This window comes from Anolis sagrei, chromosome 2 (genome assembly GCF_037176765.1).
Source record: "Anolis sagrei isolate rAnoSag1 chromosome 2, rAnoSag1.mat, whole genome shotgun sequence".
Lineage (NCBI taxonomy): Eukaryota > Metazoa > Chordata > Lepidosauria > Squamata > Dactyloidae > Anolis > Anolis sagrei.
In genome coordinates this window covers 152,624,343-152,636,950 of record NC_090022.1, presented here as the reverse complement: position 1 = coordinate 152,636,950, position 12,608 = coordinate 152,624,343, and the positions used below count along the sequence as shown (strand labels likewise).

General features: G+C 41.6%; 1 protein-coding gene across 1 annotated transcript in view; it reads left to right on the top strand.

Annotated features, from left to right (window-relative positions):
* The first annotated feature begins 2,882 nt into the window (after positions 1-2,882).
* Positions 2,883-12,608, top strand: part of ZCCHC7 (zinc finger CCHC-type containing 7) — a 139,657-nt gene continuing 129,931 nt past the window's right edge. Inside the window, exon 1 of the mRNA XM_060763746.2 lies at positions 2,883-3,084. The gene's annotated coding sequence lies outside the window, so the exon portion shown is untranslated. The remainder of the gene's footprint in view (positions 3,085-12,608) is intronic.

Here is a 12,608-nt window from a genome sequence, read left to right as displayed (position 1 = left end):
AATTCGAGAAGGCACGAGGAGGTACGAGGGTGAAAGAGAGAAACGTGCCAGGAGGAAGGTGTGTCAAGACAACCCCGACCGGGACCACCTTCCACCTGGAAACCAATGCCTTCACTGTGGGAGAAGATGCGGGTCAAGAATAGGGCTCCACAGCTCCACAAGGAAACCCATCATGGAAGACCATCTACTTGTCCAACGAGGGATCGCCTAAGTAAGTAAGTAGGATAGAACATAGTTCCGCCTTAATTACTGGAGAAAAGGAGTGAATTAAGTTTTCTAAATGGTGTTGTGACACATTTGTGTGTTAGCTTCATTGTGTATGTGTGCCACACAAGGTAAAGGTTTCTCCTTGACATTAAGTCTAGTTGACTTCAACTCTGGGGGGTGATGCTCATCTTCATTTCTATGCCAAAGAGCCAGCATTGTCCGTAGATGCCTCTTAAGTCATGTGGTCAGCATGACTGCATGGAGTGCCGTTACCTTCCGACCGAGATGGTATCTATTGATCTATTCAAGCTTACATGTTTTCAAACTGCTAGGTTGGCAGAAACTGGGACTAATGAAAGGAGCTCACTCTGTCCCAAGGGTTCGAACCACTGACCTTCTGGTCAACAAGTTCTGCGCTTAATGGTTTAACCCACTGCACCACCACATGCCTTATAAACATAACAAATAAACCTCTGAACCGATGTGAAGGGAATAATGATAGGCTTTCGTTAGGTATGTTGGGTCCCCATACTTTTTGTTATGACAATTCATGTATGTGTCTGTATCTCTCATAAGGGGTTGATTTAACCTCCAGTTTGCTAGTAAAACAGAATTACTGTGCTGCAAAATGATGTATGTCTATAAAGTGTGTCACTAATATGAAATGTTTGAAAAGCTCTGAGTTAAGTAGTTACTTATTTGTAATTATTTATTTATTATCCTGCTCACTGGAGGAAAGGATAGTAGAGGCCAAGATGAAGTACTTTGGCCACATAATGAGAAGACAGGAAAGCTTGGAGAAGACAATGATGCTGGGGAAAATAGAAGGACAAAGCAAGAGGGGCAGACCAAAGGCAAGATGGATGGATGGTATCCTTGAAGTGACTGTTTTGACTTTGAAAGAACTGGGAGTAGCCACGGTTGACAGCTCTGGCGTGGGCTGGTCCATGAGGTCATGAATAAATAAGCTTTATTTCTGGAATTGCAGAGGGATTGGTTGTGATAGAGCACTTTGTTTTTCTTGATGTTCAATGAGAGGCAAGCTTTTCATATGCTTCTGCAAATGTGTTTAAAGTGGTTTGTAGGTCTTCCTCTGAATGAGCACAGACTACATTATCATCATCATACTGAAGTTGTATAACGAGCTTTTGTGACCTTATTTTTTGTTTTCAGTCTGCTGAGGCTAAAGAGTTGCCATGAGTCTCATAGGTGATTACTTCATCGATGGAAAACTTTCAGTTAACAAGGTGCACAATCATAGCCATGAATGTGGAAAACAAGGTTGAAGCAATTAACGCATCCCTGTTTGACACATCATGTCATTGTGATGTCAGGTGAAGGAAAACTTGGAACATACTGTAGACCAGGGGTCCTCAAACTTTTTAAACAGAGGGCCAGGTCACAGTCCCTCAAACTGTTGGAGGGCCGGATTAAAATTTGAAAAAAAGCATGAATGAATTCCTATGCACACTGCACATACCTTATTTGTAGTGCAAAAAACACTTAAAAACAATACAAGAATTGAAATGAAGAACAATTTTAACATATATACATTTATTAGTATTTCAATGGGAAGTGTGGGCCTGCTTTTGGCTGATGAGATAGGATTGTTGTTGTTGTTGTGTGCTTTCAAGTCATTTCAGACTTAGGTTGACCCTTAGTGAGGACCAGGTAAATGATCTTGGAGTGGTGAGGGAGGAAGGGGACACCCGCCTAGCTAGCCAGATCAGCCGAATCAACCCTGGCGATCAATGGGGTGACAGATGTCGCAGCCAGATCACCCTCACATCAACTTAGGTTGACCCTGAGCGAGGGCCGGGTAAATGACCTTGGAGGGCCGCATCCGGCCCTTGGGCCTTAGTTTGAGGACCCCTGCTGTAGACAGTAGTTCACCATATACCCAAGCCCTAAGGAGAGGGAAGTAACATTTATTATTATTAACCACAACAATAAATTATTAATTATAATTATCCTATGCTATTTGTTGTTGATCCATTCCTTTACAAATCGACCATTTGCCAAAATATACAATCCTTTGCTTCTCTTTTCCATTTCTGGCCAAATAGCTTAACCATTGGTTTCTCCCATCAAATATGAGGTCTGCCCAAGGGTGGTCTCTTGGTATTCAGTTTGTCTGTCATTCATCAAAATGTCCATTGGTTGTTTTGAGTTATGTTAATCCCACAAACAAACATTACATTTTTATTTATATAGAGGGCACAGATTCCTGACCTCAGAGTATAAAAGGACTGATGCGTGTAAGGTGAGCAAAGTAGGCCACAAATGGATACTATGCCCTTCAATGTAGGGCAGCGTTTCCTAACCTTTGGTCCTCCAAATGTTTTGGTTTTCAGCTCCCAGAATTCCTGACTGTTGGCCAAACTGGCTGGGACTTCTGGGAGTTGAAGTCCTAAACTTGGAGGATGAAGGTTGACATAAAAGGCCAATGTTCCCATATAACCTGGTACAGATCTGGAAGCTCCCGGAAGTGACATCATTGATCAGCTCTCCTTTTTGTAGTTTCAACACCCGAAGGCGGCTCTTTTTCCCCCTTCGCCCCGCCCACCTTCGGAACAGACCTATCAGGCGCCGGCACAGCTGCGCGCACGCTTTGAGGCTTTGTCCTCCGCCCCGCCCCCTCCCTGCCTGCCTCCGCGCGCTCCTTGTGAGTTCAACGGGCTTGCGCTCTCGTCTCCCGGCTTCTCTACCTAAGCGCATGCGCAGTGCAAGGCACGCGCCTCCTCAGGCGCGCGGCGTGGGGTTTCTTGCGTCTCTCAGCGGGCGGAAGCGCAGCCCGACGTGAGGGGCGGGGGAAGGCGCTGACGGCGACGCTGGTTCCGGTCGCGAGGGGCTTCCTGGTCGCAGCAGGCAGCGCTAGTGAGTAGCAGCGTGAGCCCTGAGTGGGCTGCCACGTGTATGAGGGGGACGTGTGTATGGGCCTCCGTGTTAGCCCTACTGTGGGGGAGCCCTTCTGCCTCCTGGCCCTCTCCAGGGCACTTCCCTTCTTCCCCAAGCAGAAGCCCGCCCTGTTGGGGCCGCTCGCCTCAGGAAAATGGGGGGACATGGAGATATCAAACGCAACACCACAGTTGGAGTGCATTGGGCATTTCTGTGGGGTAGAAAGAGTAGCCTTGTTCTGCCCATTCCTGAAGGCACTGTCCCTTCAGACTGTAAAGCAGGCATGGGGAAACTTCGGCCCTCCAGGTGTTTTGGACTGCAACTCCCACAATTCGGAATTGTGGGAGTTGGAGTCCAAAACACCTGGAGGGAAAGTTTCCCCATGCCTGCTATATACCTTAAATAAGTATTTGCAAATATAGATACAACATTATTATGATTGTTTACATCTCGTCGGGACTCAAGGCGGCTGATAATAATAATAATAATCTTTATTCATACTTCGCCACCATCTCCCCAATGCGGACTCGGAGCGGCTTACATGGGGCCAAGCCCGAACAACAATTACAATAAAGAAAAACCAATATACAACCGAAAACGTGAACGATAAACAATAACATAATAAATACATAAAACATGTGGATACATAACTGTTCTGTCGCCGCTGGACCTGAAATGAAGTGCCTTTAAGAGAGGATACATGGCTTGAATCCCAGCGGGAAGCTAGAGGGCCCGAAAAGAAGCCTTTAGAGAATTTTCCCTCATTAAACAGTCTTTAGGAGGCTTGAGCTTAAATATAACAGTCTTTTATTGATGAACAAACAGGAATTGTAAAGCTTTCTTGGCAAAAGCCCGTTCTCTCAAACTTGTCCACAGGGAACAGGCACTATCTTCAATAACTTTGTTCAAAGGAAAATTCCCCTTTCTAGCTCCTCCCAGGCTGCTGTGAACCTAAACCTGACTGATTTGAATCCACTACCGGCTGAATGTCTCAGAACCGAGCAGACGTACCAGCAGGCCTGTAGTCACTTAGCTGGAGATCTTGACGATTAGAGCTGTTATTCCCTCTGGAATTCCTCAGGGCTGTAAGGCTGTTTCCCCGGAACCTTTGGGAATCTTTAGAGGCTCTTAAGACTGTTCTCCCCCGGGAAGTCTTAAGGGACTAAGCCTTTGTATAGGAGGACGTCTGTATACATCCTCTGCATTGACTTCCTTTACTGAGACTAACTGAAAAATGGCCCCTTCCCTCCAAAAAACCCAGAGAGGGGCGGGACCAGGGATCCTAACTATAATTGACAGGTGGCTTGCCCTATGAATGCAGCCAAAGGAAACTACCTATCTGCAAAGTCCCTGCAACTTAGGACTATGACCAAACACTCAGTGCAAAGCACAAAATTGGAGTCCCTGGAACAGCCGTTCCAGAACAATAACAATGTAAAAATTACAATAGACACAGGCACAGTTACAGAAGGCGGGCTACATGTAATTATTAAAAGACAAACTGATTACATCTAATTAAAAACTCAGACAAGATAAAAGAGAGAAGCAGATAATTTGCGGAGGAGGGGTCATTATGATGGGGGTTGTGGAGTCAGGCTTTCCCACGAGGGGGGGGGGGAAGTCTACTCCAATGACAGAACTTTGAGGCTAAAAACAGTCATGTGAAATTGTATACCTACTCATCAAAGGCACAGCGGAAGAGTCAGGTTTTAAGGTTTTTTTAAAAAACGTCTAGAGAAGGGGCTTTCCTAATTTCTCCAGGTAATGAGTTCCAGAGTCAGGGAGCCACAGCAGAAAAGGCTCTCTCCCTTGTACTTACCAGGCGAGCTTGTGACACTGGCAGTGGCGAGAGCAGGGCCTCCCCAGAGGATCGGAGAGCCCAAGGTGGTTCATAATAATAAAACCATAATGCAAAACAAATACAATTTTTAAAAGAAAAAAGGCATATGTGTGCTTACTTTTAAAGTTTAAACACAATTAAAATTGCATTTGAAACTCACCATCCCCCTCATAATCCCACCCACAATTATTATTATAATTATTATAATAATCTATATAAATAAAAATAAAATGTTCGTTTGTGGGATTAACATAACTCAAAAACCACTGGACGAATTGACACCAAATTTAAACACAATACACCTGTCAGGCCAATGAGTGACCATCACTCATAAAAACACTGAAAAACACAGCAGAAGAGACTTTTAAAGCCAAAACGCAAAAAATACATTACAACACATGCGCAGAACCACATATATATAGGCAAATACTCATAAACACATATACACACACAAAACACATACACAGACTGGGCCACAGCAATGCGTGGCATGGGACGGCTAGTAATATAATAATAACAATATCTTGTTTGTAACCCAATTGGCAAACATTCAGTGCCAAGACAGACAAACAACGAATCCAGTCAGAAATAATGGATAAAACAATCTCAAAAACCTATAAAACTACCCCCCCCCAAAATAAAAACACCTTATATGTATTCATTTATTGGGCTGAGGGGACTCAAAGCAGTTTCCAATATAACAGTGGCCAAATTTAATGCTGTACATACATGTGAAAACCAAACCATAATTTCTAGACAATAACATATACTATAAATTAAGAACCTATAAAATTCCTATTGAACTGGATTATATGGCAGTGTGGACTCAGATAATCCAGTTCAAATGCCTTGTTATTCTGGGTTATATGGCTGTGTGGAAGGGCCCTATGAAAGAATGTCTGCTCTCTCATTCCTAACAATGGAGCTTGCAATGGAGATGGGACCAAGAGAAGGGCTTCTCTTGAAGATCTCATGGCCCAGACAGGTTTGGACAAGGGGTATGGTCAGTCAGATAGCCTGGACCTGAACCACCCAGCAGTGTGTCCTCATCCTCACCCCAAATACCTGATGGCACAGAGATGTCTTGACCTGCTTTTGGAAGTCCAGGTGGTATGGGGTCATCCTGGTCTCTTTTTGGGTGGGGCTCTAGAAAGGCTTAGAGCAGCTGCCAAAAAGTCCCTCTCTTTTGTTCCCACCAAACATGCTTGAGCCGGGGGTGGGATACACAGAGAAGGCTCTGACAGATTCGTAGAGAGAGATACCGCTGGTCAAATAACCTGGACCAGCAGAAGAGCTTCTATGGCACCTTAAAGACTAATACAGTTTAAGTCTTCCTTATTCAAAATGCTTGAGATAAGAAGTAGTTTGGGTTTTTTTTAATGCAGTACTTGCATATACATAATGAAATATCTTGAAGATGGGACCCGAGTGTAAATACAAAATCTGTTTATGTTCCATATACACTTTATACACATAGCCTGAAAGTAATTTTGTACACAACATTAATGTTATATTAGTTTACCATAAATGTGTACAGCATGCAGTATAGACTATTGCAATGCGCTCTACGTGGGGTTGCCTTTGAAGACCTTCCAGAAGCTTCAAATGGGCCAATGGATGGCAGCCAGGTTGCTAACAGGAGCGGCGTTTAGGGAGCACACAGCTCCCCTGCTGCGCCAGCTCCACTGGCTGCCAATCTGCAACCGGGCACAATTCAAAGTGCTGGCTTTGGCCTATAAAGTCCAAACGGTTCTGGCCCAATTTACCTGTCCGAACGCATCTCCCCTTATGAACCATCTAGCAGCTTAAGATTGTCTGGGGACGCCCTGCTCTCAGCCCTGCCTTCATCACAAGTGCATCTGGCGGGGACGAGAGACAGGGCCTTCTCAGCGGTGGCCTCTCGGCTATGGAACAGTGTCAGTTTAAAATAATATAACATTAAGACCTATGCCTGCTTGGATTTCCCTTTTCTCCTTTTTTCTCTTTGCATCCTGTCCTTTAGGATGAGGGAAGAAATGCTCTTGTTTTTACTTGACTTTTAACACTCTGGCAGTATATTTGTTTAAACAACTTTTTTTGTCGTGTCAGGAGTGACTTGAGAAACTGCAAGTCACTTCTAGTGTGAGAGAATACCTGCTTGGATTTCCCTTTTCTCCTTTTTTCTCTTTGCATCCTGTCCTTTAGGATGAGGGAAGAAATGCTCTTGTTTTTACTTGACTTTTAACACTCTGGCAGTATATTTGTTTAAACAACTTTTTTTTTCGTGTCAGGAGTGACTTGAGAAACTGCAAGTCACTTCTAGTGTGAGAGAATTGGCTGTCTGCAAGGACGTTGCCCAGGGGACGCACGGATGATTTGATGTTTTTTATCATCCTTGAGGGAGGCTTCTCTCATGTCCCCGCATGAGGAGCTGGAGTTGATAAAGGGAGCTCATCTGCCTCTTCCCGGATTTTAAACAACTGAATGATAGAGAAATTCTGGTCCTCGTTTTAGCTGGCAAGCAGCTTTTTAAAGGACAACATAATACAAGAAGTTATGGTTTGTTTAAGTTATGTCAGAAGTGGGAGCATGGGCTTCATAGTTCTCATTGAAATGTATTTATTATAATATAAGCAGAGGTATCATGGTGTCATGGTTTGACTGTTAACTCTGACCAAGGTTCAAATCCCTGCTTACCTATGGGAATCCACCGCAAGTCACACTCTCTCAGAGGAAGGCAAAAGCAAATCCACTTTCAACTTACCTTACCAAGAAGATTCCATGATAGAAGCGCCTTGAGGTTGCCATAAGTTGGAGATAGTTTGAATGCACACAGCAAAAACCTAGAAGCACTCTTTACTTTGAAATGTGTGTATTTAATGAATAAGGCCTTTTTATGGAAACTAAAGCCACACTGCATGCTCTAGTCAGCTTTCAAAGGATTCTTGTTCTTGTACCACAAATAATACAGCTAATCTTGTATTCAAGTTTGCGAAGCAATAGAAGTTTTTTAATATGACAAAGTATGATCAGTGCAATAGCTCCTTGTGTCATTGCAGAGAAACCGAGAAAGCATAAGCAACTCTACAAATAACAATTTCTAAACCACTCTTAAGTGCCTTTTTGGCTGAATGGTGGGACATAAATGCTACAAATAGATAAATGAACTTACTGTGATTGTATTGTAGTATAATCATGGACACCTGGTCATTCATTTATATTGCTATAAGTGTTAAATGCAGAGTTATAAAAACAGTACCCGAATACTAAGTGTAGTTCTTAAAATGGTTTAGAATAATAAAAAGTCCTTTGCAAACAAATTTATCTGCATCAACTTACTTTCAGTGGACGGGGGTAGGATAACGGCCTCTAATGTTTTTTTTCCAGCAAACATCCCTTTTGGTCTAACATTTTTGAAATGAAAAGCTTGATTGATACTACATATAATTCAGTTTTCCCAAAACATGAACAAATATTCCACATCATTGAATAGAGAAAGTGATTCAACAATATAAGCAACACATAAAAGTGAAAAATGTACTCGATCTTACTTTCATTCCCATACAGTCCTCCATAGCATGAGAAAGTTTAGCAACTGGAACATACTGCCATTTAGAAGACTAAAGTGTCATTCTTTTGGAATTGATCAAATATTGCTCTTTTATTCTCAGCAAGTAAGAAACAGATCACTTAGTATGTTTGATCTCTTCTGCTTACTTCCATATTAAAAGCATTTAGATTTTCACTGATGATTGGAAGGTACTGTTAATCTGAAAGCTTGGATTATATTGGGCAAGCATGTGAGAAGTTTGCTCAAAACAGGTTGATATTCAGATATCTGCCAAGCTTATGAATAACAATGGGCTGCACAAGGCCTAGTTTGTTCATCTGTGCAATGTCTATTTAGTTTTCCCCTGCTAAAACCTGGAACTGAAATGGATTAATTGGCTTTGTTAACACCTGATACTCAACTGTGAAGATGAAAGATATTTTTATTGCTGCACAAAAGTTGATGAAGTAAACAACTGGCACTTGTTGATTGTATAAGTATTTGCTGTGTAATGCCTAAATTGCACACTGGTTGAATAAAATCATAGAATATGGAGTTGGAAAAGACCTCGTGGGTCATCCAGATTTTCCTGCGAAGCAGCAGGAAAATCACATTTAAAGCACCCCTGACGGATGCCTATCCAGCCTCTGCTTAAAAACCCCCATAGAAGGAGTCTCCACTACAGTCCAGGGCAGAGAATTCCACTGCAGAACTGCTCTCACTGTCAGGAAGTTCTTCCTAATGTTCAGGTGGAATCTCCTTTCCTGTAGTTTGAAGCCATTGTTCCACATCCTAGTTTTCATGGCAGCTTCCTCTCTCTTCCCTATGATATATTTATACACGGCCATCATGTCTCCTCTCAGCTTTCTCTTCTTCAGGCTAAACATGTCCAGCTCTTTAAGCTGCTCCTCAAAGGGCTTGTTCTCCAGGCCCTTGATCCTTTTAGTCACCCTTCTCTGGACACATTCCAGTTTTGCTGCCCCCTTGTAAAACACTTGCATTCTTGTAGTTGAACAACGCCAATGTTGATCATGGCTGTGTTTAGCATCATTCTTCTTGTCTACCAGAATGTGAGCCTTCACCCCAGTCTCATTTCTTTTGCAGACTAAAGCAGGTTCTCCTCTATAATTACTCTCATTTGGCCACATCCATCTTATCTTTGTGACAGTTGTACTCAGGCAATTGACAAATACCAGTTTGGTTTTATTTAATTAATGTTTGTACACAAGAAATATTTTGCAAGGCTCTGTAAAATGGGATGTTAATGACCCATGATAAATAATTGTAATATAGAAGCCTTTCAATATTTTGAATGAAGAAATGTTTCAGCACATGTTTGCCAAGTAAAATCTTATCAGTTTCTTCCTTTGTATCTAAAGTAGCACATAAGCCTCAAAGGATTTTCAGTAGGCATCTCATGACTTCTTCTTTCCTACTTTTCTCATGCTGACCATGGAAAATTTAATTTACTATTTCAAGACTATTGCAGTAGTCTTCATAGAGGAACTGTAGTTCAGTTGTAGAAGACATGCTTTGAATGCAGAATAGCCCGGGTTTAATTTCAGTGCTACTCTTTGGGGTTCCTAAAGATTTCTCATTGACTTTCTGGAGAGCCACCTCTGGTCAGCATTGTCCAATATACTGCATAAAGAGTAACTTTTAAGTTGCACCTAGCTGAAGAAACAGATTACTTTCTATTCTTATTTTTAAATTATTTTGTTGCCATACATGGAAGATGGTTTAGTATCATAGACATAATATCATATTTAGTTAAAAGAATGTTCAGTAAAGTGAACTGCATATTTGAGAGAGGAAGAATAAGGAGTCCGCTGTTTCTGGGTGAACTATGAAATGAGGCACGGAGAAGTGTGTAGAAGTGAGGTGAGGTCAAACCTAAGAATATTAGTCTACATGGGTAAAGAAGTAACAGAGCAGAGAATGCAAAAGAGGAAAAGATATCTGTCTCTGCCTATGTTTCCCCCTAGTGGCACTTCCATCACTTGCACAAGTATGACTCTTCACTTCTAGCTCTTTTCCCTTGGATGGACTTATCACAATTTTCTGTAAGCATGCTCTGTATATTTCCTTCTTTATCCTTAGAAATATTTCTGAAGATATATAAATTGGATTTTGACAAATTTGGTTGTAAACCTCAGGGCAGGGAATTGTTTTTTTTTTTTTACTTGTTCAGCAATGATGCTATATAAATAATAAATAGTAATTATAATAAATATTAATCTGTCTTCTTTTCTGAACCTGCCTGTGAACAGAAAATCGAGTAGCTGTACACACTGTTTTGCATGTATGCACTTTTCATTCCCTCTCTAAAAATTTCCTTGATTCAGCTTTCTAGAAATCACTTGGAGGATTATAATTAGGTCCTCTTAGACCCTTGATTCATTAGCTTGAATTTCCTTCTTTGGGAGATGTCCAGATCCCAAAGGAAGATTGGTTTGTGAAAATTCCATTGTCTTTGCCTGGCTGACTAAGAAGCTATATCAAAGTCTCGAGTGTCTCCTTTATCTGCAAGGCTTTTTGATGACTTATTCTTAAGATCCTGATTACTTTTACTTTGTGGATTTCAATGCTATTCTTATTTTAAAATAGGAATGCTGACCCTCTAAATATTTAATGACATTGACTATGCTGACTAAAATGGGGTGGGGGCAACTGCCATGGGTTCAAGGGTGCTTTGAATGCAATTTTCCTGCTTCTTGGCAGGGGGTTGGACTGGATGGCCCATGAGGTCTCTTCCAACTCTATAATTCTATGACCAATTTATACCCCTGAGTCAGCCAGGCAAAGACAATGGAATTTTCACAAACCAATCTTCATGGGGTCCACATAGATTGACAAAAAATATCCTTGAAAGATTTGGGGTGGGGTGGGGATTAGAGAAAAACAAAACAAAACTGGAAATGATCTGAAATTCACTTGGCTTTGATTTTTTTTAATGGTCTAACCATTAAAATAAACTTTATGCCTATTTAAAAGATGCTTCCTAGAAACATAATTCATCCTTATTTATCAGGAAAAAGGTCCAGACTTTTGAGCAGGGGAGCATCTAAGATGGATCTACAAACAGCTTTTTGGGGGCCACACTTTACCCCTTATTAGGCTAGTGTGATGAAAGCAACAGTCCAGTAACATATGGAAGACCACTGTTTTGGGGAAAGTGCATTGCTTCTAGAAATCCAGGAATACCAGTGTTTTTTCTAATTAGTATTGCTAGGAAATTCTAGAAATTGTGCACTAAAGACCCTATTCCAAGGCATTGTGCTCCAGACCTCTGGTGCTGGAGTGCTTGAGCAGTGTCTGACTTAAAGAAGGGGGATTTGAATATATGTTTTGGCACTGGCCCTGTATTGTTAAAAGCTTTGTAACCAAGTATCAACATATTAAGAGTGGTCCAGTATAGGCAGACTATATATTCCCCTCAACCCAGGTGTAGTATACTTGCCATGGCATTCCAAACACCAGCCTGTCTGCAGATTTCTGTCCCAGCTGTTATTTCTAAATCTGTTTTAACTGGAACCCCACATGAAATGTTTTGCAGAAATCCAAGTTACCAGTTCAAGGATCACAGTGGTCCAACTGGGTCTATCTGGAAATGGCCTATGACCGTTCTGTCTCCATCTGTATAGCAGAGCAATATGGCTTGGGTTGATAGCCTTGAGTCAATAACTACTTCTTTATCATCTGCTTTGTATGAAGTGGTGGTTATTAAGGCATTTCTTGTGAGAAATACCTCACAAGCTCAGAGTTATATGAATGAACCCAACGTGTGGAAAATTAAGTCCCTCCCAGCATGCATTGTGCTCTTTTTTTGAATGGCAAGCCATCTGCTGTTACAGTGTCAGGTCCTTCAGGCTTTACTTAAGATAGGGAAGTCAGCGCCTGGCTACTGACGATGTTGTGGTTTATGAGTTTTATATGTTATAAATGTGAAAACTGCTTTCTATTAGAGGGGCATGATTTGAAAAATGTCTGTAAGATAAGTTTGAAAAGGTGTCTCAAATCCCTAGGTGTTCTACCAAAAGGAAAGGATTGGACATGCCCCCTTTAAAGGCCTACAGTCTAAAAGACTGTCATAGCCAAATATAATATTATTTAGTATTACACTTTTTTTAGTTC